Here is a 12,047-nt window from a genome sequence, read left to right on the forward strand (position 1 = left end):
TCACACTTGACCTCTTTTAACCTTTCCTTATATTTTGGCTTTCCAATTGATGTTGGCTCTGACCTCTTGACATTCAATTGACAGTAAGCAGAGATGCTGAGACAGTTCAGAAGGAACATCACCAGGAGCCACAGCAACAGCCAAGGAAGCTTATATGGAAGTATTTTTGATTTTCATTTTCTTTCCCCTACCCCCTGCTGACTCTAACATAACTAACCCTCACCTTCCCTTTCCCCCTCATTTCATCTTCCTGAATTAATTGCCATTGTTTTCTGCTTTTTCAACTAATTGTGTGGTACTGATTTTTACCACTTGAATTTTTGTGATTTGTTGCATTGTTTTGAAGTTTTACTAATCTTCTGCCAGTTTTATACTTTCAGGAACTCAGAAGAGGGACAACGATGGAGGAGCAAGGTCGTCCAACAGAAAAAGACAAGACGACGAGTCCATTTCTCAGCTATATACAGCAGTCAGCATGGCCCAAAGTGGTAAGTAACAAACTGCTTATTTAGATGAAGTTTTCCACTTGGTAAGAAATGAGAGTGATTCCCCTTTGATGTGTCTGTTTTCTCTTTTCAAGCAGAAGAAAGTTGAGATTGACCAGGATGCTGAAGTGCGGAGAAGTACCTCTCCTATTTAACAGCATTCGAGAAAAGAAAGTACGGTAAGATTCACACTTGACCTCTTTTAACCTTTCCTTATATTTTGGCTTTCCAATTGATGTTGGCTCTGACCTCTTGACATTCAATTGACAGTAAGCAGAGATGCTGAGACAGTTCAGAAGGAACATCACCAGGAGCCACAGCAACAGCCAAGGAAGCTTATATGGAAGTATTTTTGATTTTCATTTTCTTTCCCCTACCCCCTGCTGACTCTAACATAACTAACCCTCACCTTCCCTTTCCCCCTCATTTCATCTTCCTGAATTAATTGCCATTGTTTTCTGCTTTTTCAACTAATTGTGTGGTACTGATTTTTACCACTTGAATTTTTGTGATTTGTTGCATTGTTTTGAAGTTTTACTAATCTTCTGCCAGTTTTATACTTTCAGGAACTCAGAAGAGGGACAACGATGGAGGAGCAAGGTCGTCCAACAGAAAAAGACAAGACGACGAGTCCATTTCTCAGCTATATACAGCAGTCAGCATGGCCCAAAGTGGTAAGTAACAAACTGCTTATTTAGATGAAGTTTTCCACTTGGTAAGAAATGAGAGTGATTCCCCTTTGATGTGTCTGTTTTCTCTTTTCAAGCAGAAGAAAGTTGAGATTGACCAGGATGCTGAAGTGCGGAGAAGTACCTCTCCTATTTAACAGCATTCGAGAAAAGAAAGTACGGTAAGATTCACACTTGACCTCTTTTAACCTTTCCTTATATTTTGGCTTTCCAATTGATGTTGGCTCTGACCTCTTGACATTCAATTGACAGTAAGCAGAGATGCTGAGACAGTTCAGAAGGAACATCACCAGGAGCCACAGCAACAGCCAAGGAAGCTTATATGGAAGTATTTTTGATTTTCATTTTCTTTCCCCTACCCCCTGCTGACTCTAACATAACTAACCCTCACCTTCCCTTTCCCCCTCATTTCATCTTCCTGAATTAATTGCCATTGTTTTCTGCTTTTTCAACTAATTGTGTGGTACTGATTTTTACCACTTGAATTTTTGTGATTTGTTGCATTGTTTTGAAGTTTTACTAATCTTCTGCCAGTTTTATACTTTCAGGAACTCAGAAGAGGGACAACGATGGAGGAGCAAGGTCGTCCAACAGAAAAAGACAAGACGACGAGTCCATTTCTCAGCTATATACAGCAGTCAGCATGGCCCAAAGTGGTAAGTAACAAACTGCTTATTTAGATGAAGTTTTCCACTTGGTAAGAAATGAGAGTGATTCCCCTTTGATGTGTCTGTTTTCTCTTTTCAAGCAGAAGAAAGTTGAGATTGACCAGGATGCTGAAGTGCGGAGAAGTACCTCTCCTATTTAACAGCATTCGAGAAAAGAAAGTACATGTACGGTAAGATTCACACTTGACCTCTTTTAACCTTTCCTTATATTTTGGCTTTCCAATTGATGTTGGCTCTGACCTCTTGACATTCAATTGACAGTAAGCAGAGATGCTGAGACAGTTCAGAAGGAACATCACCAGGAGCCACAGCAACAGCCAAGGAAGCTTATATGGAAGTATTTTTGATTTTCATTTTCTTTCCCCTACCCCCTGCTGACTCTAACATAACTAACCCTCACCTTCCCTTTCCCCCTCATTTCATCTTCCTGAATTAATTGCCATTGTTTTCTGCTTTTTCAACTAATTGTGTGGTACTGATTTTTACCACTTGAATTTTTGTGATTTGTTGCATTGTTTTGAAGTTTTACTAATCTTCTGCCAGTTTTATACTTTCAGGAACTCAGAAGAGGGACAACGATGGAGGAGCAAGGTCGTCCAACAGAAAAAGACAAGACGACGAGTCCATTTCTCAGCTATATACAGCAGTCAGCATGGCCCAAAGTGGTAAGTAACAAACTGCTTATTTAGATGAAGTTTTCCACTTGGTAAGAAATGAGAGTGATTCCCCTTTGATGTGTCTGTTTTCTCTTTTCAAGCAGAAGAAAGTTGAGATTGACCAGGATGCTGAAGTGCGGAGAAGTACCTCTCCTATTTAACAGCATTCGAGAAAAGAAAGTACGGTAAGATTCACACTTGACCTCTTTTAACCTTTCCTTATATTTTGGCTTTCCAATTGATGTTGGCTCTGACCTCTTGACATTCAATTGACAGTAAGCAGAGATGCTGAGACAGTTCAGAAGGAACATCACCAGGAGCCACAGCAACAGCCAAGGAAGCTTATATGGAAGTATTTTTGATTTTCATTTTCTTTCCCCTACCCCCTGCTGACTCTAACATAACTAACCCTCACCTTCCCTTTCCCCCTCATTTCATCTTCCTGAATTAATTGCCATTGTTTTCTGCTTTTTCAACTAATTGTGTGGTACTGATTTTTACCACTTGAATTTTTGTGATTTGTTGCATTGTTTTGAAGTTTTACTAATCTTCTGCCAGTTTTATACTTTCAGGAACTCAGAAGAGGGACAACGATGGAGGAGCAAGGTCGTCCAACAGAAAAAGACAAGACGACGAGTCCATTTCTCAGCTATATACAGCAGTCAGCATGGCCCAAAGTGGTAAGTAACAAACTGCTTATTTAGATGAAGTTTTCCACTTGGTAAGAAATGAGAGTGATTCCCCTTTGATGTGTCTGTTTTCTCTTTTCAAGCAGAAGAAAGTTGAGATTGACCAGGATGCTGAAGTGCGGAGAAGTACCTCTCCTATTTAACAGCATTCGAGAAAAGAAAGTACGGTAAGATTCACACTTGACCTCTTTTAACCTTTCCTTATATTTTGGCTTTCCAATTGATGTTGGCTCTGACCTCTTGACATTCAATTGACAGTAAGCAGAGATGCTGAGACAGTTCAGAAGAAACATCACCAGGAGCCACAGCAACAGCCAAGGAAGCTTATATGGAAGTATTTTTGATTTTCATTTTCTTTCCCCTACCCCCTGCTGACTCTAACATAACTAACCCTCACCTTCCCTTTCCCCCTCATTTCATCTTCCTGAATTAATTGCCATTGTTTTCTGCTTTTTCAACTAATTGTGTGGTACTGATTTTTACCACTTGAATTTTTGTGATTTGTTGCATTGTTTTGAAGTTTTACTAATCTTCTGCCAGTTTTATACTTTCAGGAACTCAGAAGAGGGACAACGATGGAGGAGCAAGGTCGTCCAACAGAAAAAGACAAGACGACGAGTCCATTTCTCAGCTATATACAGCAGTCAGCATGGCCCAAAGTGGTAAGTAACAAACTGCTTATTTAGATGAAGTTTTCCACTTGGTAAGAAATGAGAGTGATTCCCCTTTGATGTGTCTGTTTTCTCTTTTCAAGCAGAAGAAAGTTGAGATTGACCAGGATGCTGAAGTGCGGAGAAGTACCTCTCCTATTTAACAGCATTCGAGAAAAGAAAGTACGGTAAGATTCACACTTGACCTCTTTTAACCTTTCCTTATATTTTGGCTTTCCAATTGATGTTGCCTCTGAACTCTTGACATTCAATTGACAGTAAATCAGAGATGCTGAGACAGTTCAGAAGGAACATCACCAGGAGCCACAGCAACAGCCAAGGAAGCTTATATGGAAGTATTTTTGATTTTCATTTTCTTTCCCCTACCCCCTGCTGACTCTAACATAACTAACCCTCACCTTCCCTTTCCCCCTCATTTCATCTTCCTGAATTAATTGCCATTGTTTTCTGCTTTTTCAACTAATTGTGTGGTACTGATTTTTACCACTTGAATTTTTGTGATTTGTTGCATTGTTTTGAAGTTTTACTAATCTTCTGCCAGTTTTATACTTTCAGGAACTCAGAAGAGGGACAACGATGGAGGAGCAAGGTCGTCCAACAGAAAAAGACAAGACGACGAGTCCATTTCTCAGCTATATACAGCAGTCAGCATGGCCCAAAGTGGTAAGTAACAAACTGCTTATTTAGATGAAGTTTTCCACTTGGTAAGAAATGAGAGTGATTCCCCTTTGATGTGTCTGTTTTCTCTTTTCAAGCAGAAGAAAGTTGAGATTGACCAGGATGCTGAAGTGCGGAGAAGTACCTCTCCTAAAAGAAAGTACGGTAAGATTCACACTTGACCTCTTTTAACCTTTCCTTATATTTTGGCTTTCCAATTGATGTTGGCTCTGACCTCTTGACATTCAATTGACAGTAAGCAGAGATGCTGAGACAGTTCAGAAGGAACATCACCAGGAGCCACAGCAACAGAGGAAGCTTATATGGAAGTATTTTTGATTTTCATTCGAGAAAAGAAAGTAACCCTCACCTTCCCTTTCCCCCTCATTTCATCTTCCTGAATTAATTGCCATTGTTTTCTGCTTTTTCAACTAATTGTGTGGTACTGATTTTTACCACTTGAATTTTTGTGATTTGTTGCATTGTTTTGAAGTTTTATCTTTGCCAGCTTATACTTTCAGGAACAAGGTCGTCCAACAGAAAAAGACAAGACGACGAGTCCATTTCTCAGCTATATACAGCAGTCAGCATGGCCCAAAGTGGTAAGTAACAAACTGCTTATTTAGATGAAGTTTTCCACTTGGTAAGAAATGAGAGTGATTCCCCTTTGATGTGTCTGTTTTCTCTTTTCAAGCAGAAGAAAGTTGAGATTGACCAGGATGCTGAAGTGCGGAGAAGTACCTCTCCTATTTAACAGCATTCGAGAAAAGAAAGTACGGTAAGATTCACACTTGACCTCTTTTAACCTTTCCTTATATTTTGGCTTTCCAATTGATGTTGGCTCTGACCTCTTGACATTCAATTGACAGTAAGCAGAGATGCTGAGACAGTTCAGAAGGAACATCACCAGGAGCCACAGCAACAGCCAAGGAAGCTTATATGGAAGTATTTTTGATTTTCATTTTCTTTCCCCTACCCCCTGCTGACTCTAACATAACTAACCCTCACCTTCCCTTTCCCCCTCATTTCATCTTCCTGAATTAATTGCCATTGTTTTCTGCTTTTTCAACTAATTGTGTGGTACTGATTTTTACCACTTGAATTTTTGTGATTTGTTGCATTGTTTTGAAGTTTTACTAATCTTCTGCCAGTTTTATACTTTCAGGAACTCAGAAGAGGGACAACGATGGAGGAGCAAGGTCGTCCAACAGTCCCAGGCTGAAAGACAAGACGACGACGAGTCCATTTCTCAGCTATATACAGCAGTCAGCATGGCCCAAAGTGGTAAGTAACAAACTGCTTATTTAGATGAAGTTTTCCACTTGGTAAGAAATGAGAGTGATTCCCCTTTGATGTGTCTGTTTTCTTTCTAAGTGTGGAAGAGTCCCTTTCCCATTCCACTGCAACCATGAGGAGAATACTCGTAAGATTCAGACTCAGATTCAGGACCCACCTTTAACAGACAGGAACCTTTCATGAAGTATTTTTTATTAGCTCACCTGAGCCGGAGGCTCAAGTGAGCTTTTCTGATCAAAATTTGTCCATTCTGTCGTCATTGTTGTTGTGTCATCGTTCACTTTTCACATTTTCATCTTCTTCTCAAGAACCACTGGGCCAATTTCCACCAAACTTGCCACAATTATCCTTGGGTAAAAGGGATTCAATTTTGTTCAAATGAAGGGCCATTCCCTCTTCCAACGGGAGATACTTATGAATTGGTGATAAAATAATGATATCTTTTAAAAATCTTCTTTTCAAGAACCAGTGGGCCAGGAAAGATGACACTTATGTGGAAGCATCCTCATGTAGTGTAGATTCAAATTTATTCAAATCATGACCCCTGGGGGTAGGGCGGGGCCACAATGGGGTATTAAAGCTTAAAATAGGAAAAATCTTTAAATAATTTTCTCAAGAACCACTGGGCCAGGAAAAATGAAACTTATGAAGAAGCATCCTCTAGTAGCGAAGATTTCAGTTTTTTAAATCATGACCCCTGGGGGTAGGGTGGGGTCACAATGGGGTATCAAATTTTAACATAGGAATACATAGGAAAAGACTTTAAAATCATCCTCTCAAGAACAGCAAAGCCATGATTAGTCATAGTTATATGGAAGCATCGTCTGGTAGTGAAGATTCAAATTTGTTTAAGTCATAACCCCTGGGGCAAGGGTGGGGCCATTAAAGGTGATGAAACTGGGATAACATAAAAAAAAACACATTTAAATTTCTTCTTCCGGAGAACAGCAAAGTTGTGATTGGTCATATTTAATATATGAAAGCATCCTCGGGTAGTGTAGATTCAAGTTTGTTCAAATCATGACCCCTGGAGTAGAGTGGGACCAAAATGGGTTATCAGAGTTTTGCATAGGAATACATGGGGAAAATTGTTAAAATTCGTGACAAAGCCATGAATGATCATCAATTTAAAAGCGTCATTAAAATGGATCATAACAATAAACAACAAAGTCATTTTGTGTCATGTTAATTCAAAAACATTCCAAGGAAGTGTAAATTTAAGTTTGTTCAAATCCCCCCCCCCCCCACTCCTCCTCCCTCGAACCCACTTTTATAATATATTCAAACATTTCAATACTGAACTTACTGTATGTTTTCTTATAATGGAGAGCTTTATATTTTATAATTACGCCAACAACTCCATATCCATTGATTGCGCTAAATTTTGAATACACCAAATTATGTATATATACAGTATTTTTGTATTTACCTAACTAGTTGCTCAGGTGAGTGATGTGGCCCCTGGATCTCTTGTTTAATTATTTCTGACTTATCTTTTTCCTCCTTACTCTAAAATAACTATGCCTCCCTCTCCTCGCCCCAATATCCCACCTTATTACTATCCCAACTTTATTGTCTTCATTTGCATATTGATTTTCCAGCTAATAATGTTGAAATGATTACCAGTATGTTCATATGATTTCTTTTTATTGTTGTATTGCATTGAATTATTGTTTTTCTTCTCTCAATCATGTATTTTCAAGGACTTTGACAAGGGAAGAAGGAAGAAGACTAGTGCTGACAAAGAGAAGAAGAAGATTCCATTGCCAAGCTTTGTCTAGCAGCCAATATATGATTAAGGAGTTAGTTAATAGCTTTCTTGGCAATATTCAAATTTTCCTTATACTTGTTATTCAATTTTTTTCAAATCATGGGTCCAGGAAGATTTACTTCTGCTGCACAACAGCAAGATTGTGTTGCCATAACACTGTGGGATCCAGAGGATTCTTGAATCAAACTATGTTATATCATGATCCCTTTGGACTAGGATTAGTAAAAATATGGAAAGAATTTTTGTTCTGATGACAAGGTCAAGGTGACTGAGGTGAACTTTTTGCACAAGGTCCTCTTGTTAATTTTTAGCTCTACTGGTCAGAGACCAGAAGAGCTTATGCAATAGTAATGCGTCTGTCGTCCGTCCGTCTGTCTGTCTGTAAACAATTTTTCAAAATGCTACTCCTCCTACAGTTTTGGTCCGATTTCAATATAACTTGGCACACAAGTAGATTACACTAACATACATAATTCTCGGCATCAGTTTCTGATTTCGATGAACGGTGTTGCCATGGTTACTAAAAATAGAAATTTCTGTAAAATTCTTTCAAAATGCTACTCCTCCTACAGTTTTGGTCCGATTTCAATATAACTTGGCACACAAGTAAACTATACTAAGATACATAATTCTGTGCATCGGTTTTTATTTTGATGAGTGGCAAGAATCATTTTTCTATTTATTGCTGTTTTAAAGTTTCAAGTCCCAACTGCTACTTTTCTCTTCCTTTGTTTTAAGTATAAACCAGTAGAGCTACTCTCGACAGAGACTTCTGGTTAATGATCTTTTGGATTTTCTTTGTTAACAGGCAGAAGACTGACCTCAATTAGTGAACAAGACTGTGGAGATGAAGGACTAACTTCTGTCTAACGTAAAATTGATGGCAAGAAAGTTCTCAAGCTTTATGCCTTTCATTATGTGAATTAGATGAGACTATGACTCATTTCTTGGATTCCTGGTGTCTTTTTTTGTTATAGGCATGCAGGCGGTTATGCTGACATTGATCCCATTTCTGAGAGTAGGTCGACATGATTCAGCAAGAGTCAAAAGAGATCAACTAGAACCTGAAAATAAAGGTAAGACACAAGCTCTACAAACTCCTTCTACTCTGTGAAAATGTTACCACTTTCGCATTTATTAAAATTTTATCAATATTTTTTGTTGATCCTCATTATTTTGTTTCTTTACATAGTGTTTCTATGATAGCCAACAAATATGCCTCAATAATAGTGCAGAGAGTAAGGTTTGGACTGCAACCTGATGTAGTCTGATTTAAAAAAAACATAAGAGTCAGGACAAGGAGGAACCATTTACACCTTTTGCTTCAAATTGAACAAATTAGATAAATTAATCCACAGAATTCAATGGACAGTGCTGAGTACATTGTTATCTACAAAGTGATGGACACACTAAATAACTAAACCAATGGAATTCAATGGACCATGCTGAGTATGCTGTTATCTACAAAGTGATGGACAAACTAAATAGCTAAACTCACAGAATTTAATAGACCATGCTGAGAACATTGATAATTATAAAGTGAAAGACACTTCAAATAGCTTAACTCACAGAATTCAATGGACATACTGAGTATGTTGTTATCTACAAAGTGATGAACACACTAAATAACTCGAATTACAGGATTCAGTGATGGATACACTAAATAGCATAACTCACAAAATTCAATGGACATGCAGTGCTGAGTACATTGTAACAGCAAAGTGATGAACACACTAAATAACTCAACTGATAGGTTTCAGTGCACTGTGCTGAGTGACTCTTATCAACAAAGGGATGGACTGACAGGACACACTAAACAGCTTAACTCACAGAAATCAATGGACCATGCTGAGTACATTCCTATAACAAAATGATGGACACATTTAATAGCTTAACTTACAGGATTCAGTGGACCCTGCTGTGTACATAACTCATAAAGGATAGCTCACGTCCTCAACAGCATATGACTCAAAGTTTACTCCGTTAAATCTGTATTAAGGGATTAAATCTTTTGATTTAAGTAGAGAAAGCTCAAAATGCTACTACACTATTGTTCATCTTTTGAATTACACCAAGTTATTTTTTCTGAATATATTTTCTCAAGAATGTTCCTGAATTGTTAATAACTAATTGAAAAAAATGTGTTTGTCCGTTGTGATACATGATGATGTGCTCACAGTTAAAATTTTAACTTTTATATCAAAATATATTGAACATATCTGTCATGCAATGAAAGTTGTTGAATTTACTCTGCCTCAGTAATTAAAGAATTTGGGGCATATTTTAATTTAGGAATCACATTGTCTCTTATGTAATTTTGTCCAGGCTCTAACTTTGATTTGGGGAAACTTTGGAAACTCATACTCATTACAGGCCTTGCTTATAATGACCAACCAGTGAGTCCTGATCTTGATACAAGCTAGATCATTCCTTCAAGGTCACAGGCCAAAAAAGTATTAATTTTTTGTTTGGGTCATAACTTTGTGAAAGAGAATCACTAGAAGCTCAAACTTGGTATAGTGATTGCTGATGACCCAAAAGTGTGTCATGATCTTATCCAAAGTCATTCCAGTTCAAAGTCATTCCTAGTTCAAGGTTACTAACAGAGAAAGTATGATATTCTTGTCCAGGCTATAACTTGACTTTGTTATGGAGATTCAAGGGAAGCTTATATTTGATATAGAGATTGCATGCGATCAAAAAATGTGTCTTGACCCTTTATCCAAGGTCACTCTGGTAAATTCAACGTCACTGGTAGAAAAAATTTAACATTTTCTCGGATAAAACTTTTTAATGGAGAGGAACTGGTACAGATTTATGAAAGTCCTGAATTTAATTCAATGTCATTGTAGCAAGTTCAAAGTTACTGGCAGAAAAGTGTAAAAAAAAAATTCTAGGCTTAACTTCATAATGGAGAATTACTTAGAGCTCTTATTTGAAACAAATATTGCTACTGTCCTTTTGATTTAGGTCCTTGTCTTCAGACCATGACAACAAATTAAAGGTCAACAGCAGAAAAAGCATAGATTTCTTGTTCAGACTCTAACTTTGTAATGGAGAAACACAGGGATTGTTCATGAACCTAAGGTGTGTCGTGACCTTGATTCAAGGTCATTTTTAGCAAGTTTAAGGTTGTGGTATAAAAAATATTAAATTCATAACAAGTCCTTATTCTCTGATGGAGAAATGGTGCATGTCCACATTTCACTTAACGATTACTAAATTCGGACAACTTGTATTTGTCTTCACTGCATATTACGTTCGTAACAGAGATAATCATTATTATTTAAGAACTATCAATTTAAAAGATAGTAGGATGAATTTACAAGAATAAAGCAAAATTAACATTGAAGTGGGGACAAAATGAAGAATGATAAAAGTTCAAAGTGAAATGTAATAAAGACGATTATGAAAACAATAGAGTGGCATATAGTTACAATAATAAAAAGAACTAGAGCAAAGCTAACTTTGTAATGGAGAAACACAGGGATTGTTCATGAACCTAAGGTGTGTCGTGACCTTGATTCGAGGTCATTTTTAGCAAGTTTAAGGTTATGGTATAAAAAATATTAAATTCATAACAAGTCCTTATTCTCTGATGGAGAAATGGTGCATGTCCACATTTCACTTAACGATTACTAAATTCGGACAACTTGTATTTGTCTTCACTGCATATTACGTTCGTAATAGAGATAATCATTATTATTTAAGAACTATCAATTTAAAAGATAGTAGGATGAATTTACAAGAATAAAGTAACATTGAAGTGGGGACAAAATGAAGAATGATAAAAGTTCAAAGTGAAATGTAATAAAGACGATTATGAAAACAATAGAGTGGCATATAGTTACAATAATAAAAAGAACTAGAGCAAAGCTCGTTGCAAAGCAACGAGTGGGTCTTCTTCTTAGCGACGAGCAAAAGGTGAAATGTTTCAATTGTCAACTTTGCTACCATTCTTTCTTTCTTTGACTCAAATAGCAAAAACCTTTTCTTAAAGTCTGAATCTGGAGTGAGCACGAGGATAAATAATCCAATGGTAATCTCTCCAACAGCATTGAAACTGTACCCACAAAACTTATTCTCCCTCATATTGTGACTTTGATTTGTAGACATATATCATCTTTGATACAATCATGTTAGTGAAGTGTAGTATACTAAAGAAATATCAGTGTTTTGATACATGGCCATATTAAAATTTACTTTATAAACACATTTACACAAAATAATTATATTAGATAGTGAGTAAACCTAATGTGTTACTGATGAACTACCTTCATTTTTTGTCAATCAGTAAGAAGACCACTACTTTTACAAGAAATACATACGAATGTTTTGTGTATGTCTCTAATGCCCTGTTCACACGACAAGTTTAATGCCCTGTTCACACGGAGATTTTAATTCGCAGTAAATTAATGCGAAGTAAACTAATGCGAATATAAAATTTTACTTCTGCAGCCCGGCG

The 12,047-nt window shown here is 37.1% G+C and overlaps 4 long non-coding RNA genes across 11 annotated transcripts; all 4 read left to right on the forward strand.

Annotated features, from left to right (window-relative positions):
• The first annotated feature begins 32 nt into the window (after positions 1 to 32).
• On the forward strand, positions 33 to 2,005 carry LOC134270385 (uncharacterized). 4 transcript variants are annotated; one of them, XR_009992799.1, is made up of 6 exons: positions 33 to 488; positions 581 to 664; positions 756 to 1,159; positions 1,252 to 1,335; positions 1,427 to 1,830; positions 1,923 to 2,005. It is a non-coding gene; the product is annotated as an uncharacterized LOC134270385 (long non-coding RNA). The 4 variants fall into 4 exon arrangements; XR_009992798.1 differs by having other exon boundaries at positions 1,926 to 1,997; XR_009992801.1 differs by having other exon boundaries at positions 1,255 to 1,335; positions 1,926 to 1,997.
• A 39-nt stretch (positions 2,006 to 2,044) lies between these two features.
• LOC134270386 (uncharacterized) lies at positions 2,045 to 3,474 on the forward strand. 3 transcript variants are annotated; one of them, XR_009992802.1, is made up of 5 exons: positions 2,045 to 2,507; positions 2,600 to 2,683; positions 2,775 to 3,178; positions 3,271 to 3,354; positions 3,446 to 3,474. It is a non-coding gene; the product is annotated as an uncharacterized LOC134270386 (long non-coding RNA). The 3 variants fall into 3 exon arrangements; XR_009992803.1 differs by having other exon boundaries at positions 3,274 to 3,354; XR_009992804.1 differs by having other exon boundaries at positions 2,603 to 2,683.
• A 653-nt stretch (positions 3,475 to 4,127) lies between these two features.
• On the forward strand, positions 4,128 to 5,720 carry LOC134270387 (uncharacterized). Of its 3 annotated transcripts, none has more exons than XR_009992807.1 (3): positions 4,128 to 4,521; positions 5,210 to 5,293; positions 5,385 to 5,720. It is a non-coding gene; the product is annotated as an uncharacterized LOC134270387 (long non-coding RNA). The 3 variants fall into 3 exon arrangements; XR_009992805.1 differs by lacking the exon at positions 4,128 to 4,521 and adding an exon at positions 5,040 to 5,117; XR_009992806.1 differs by lacking the exon at positions 4,128 to 4,521 and adding an exon at positions 5,040 to 5,117 and having other exon boundaries at positions 5,213 to 5,293.
• Positions 5,721 to 5,882: 162 nt separating this feature from the next.
• On the forward strand, positions 5,883 to 9,807 carry LOC134270388 (uncharacterized). The gene is made up of 5 exons (XR_009992808.1): positions 5,883 to 5,995; positions 7,515 to 7,613; positions 8,391 to 8,473; positions 8,568 to 8,658; positions 8,775 to 9,807. It is a non-coding gene; the product is annotated as an uncharacterized LOC134270388 (long non-coding RNA).
• Positions 9,808 to 12,047: the final 2,240 nt, after the last annotated feature.

The sequence above is a fragment of the Saccostrea cucullata genome, unplaced genomic scaffold, assembly GCF_032062105.1.
Source record: "Saccostrea cucullata isolate Sc308-1 unplaced genomic scaffold, CSIRO_AGI_Scuc_v1 ctg2065, whole genome shotgun sequence".
NCBI lineage: Eukaryota > Metazoa > Mollusca > Bivalvia > Ostreida > Ostreidae > Saccostrea > Saccostrea cuccullata.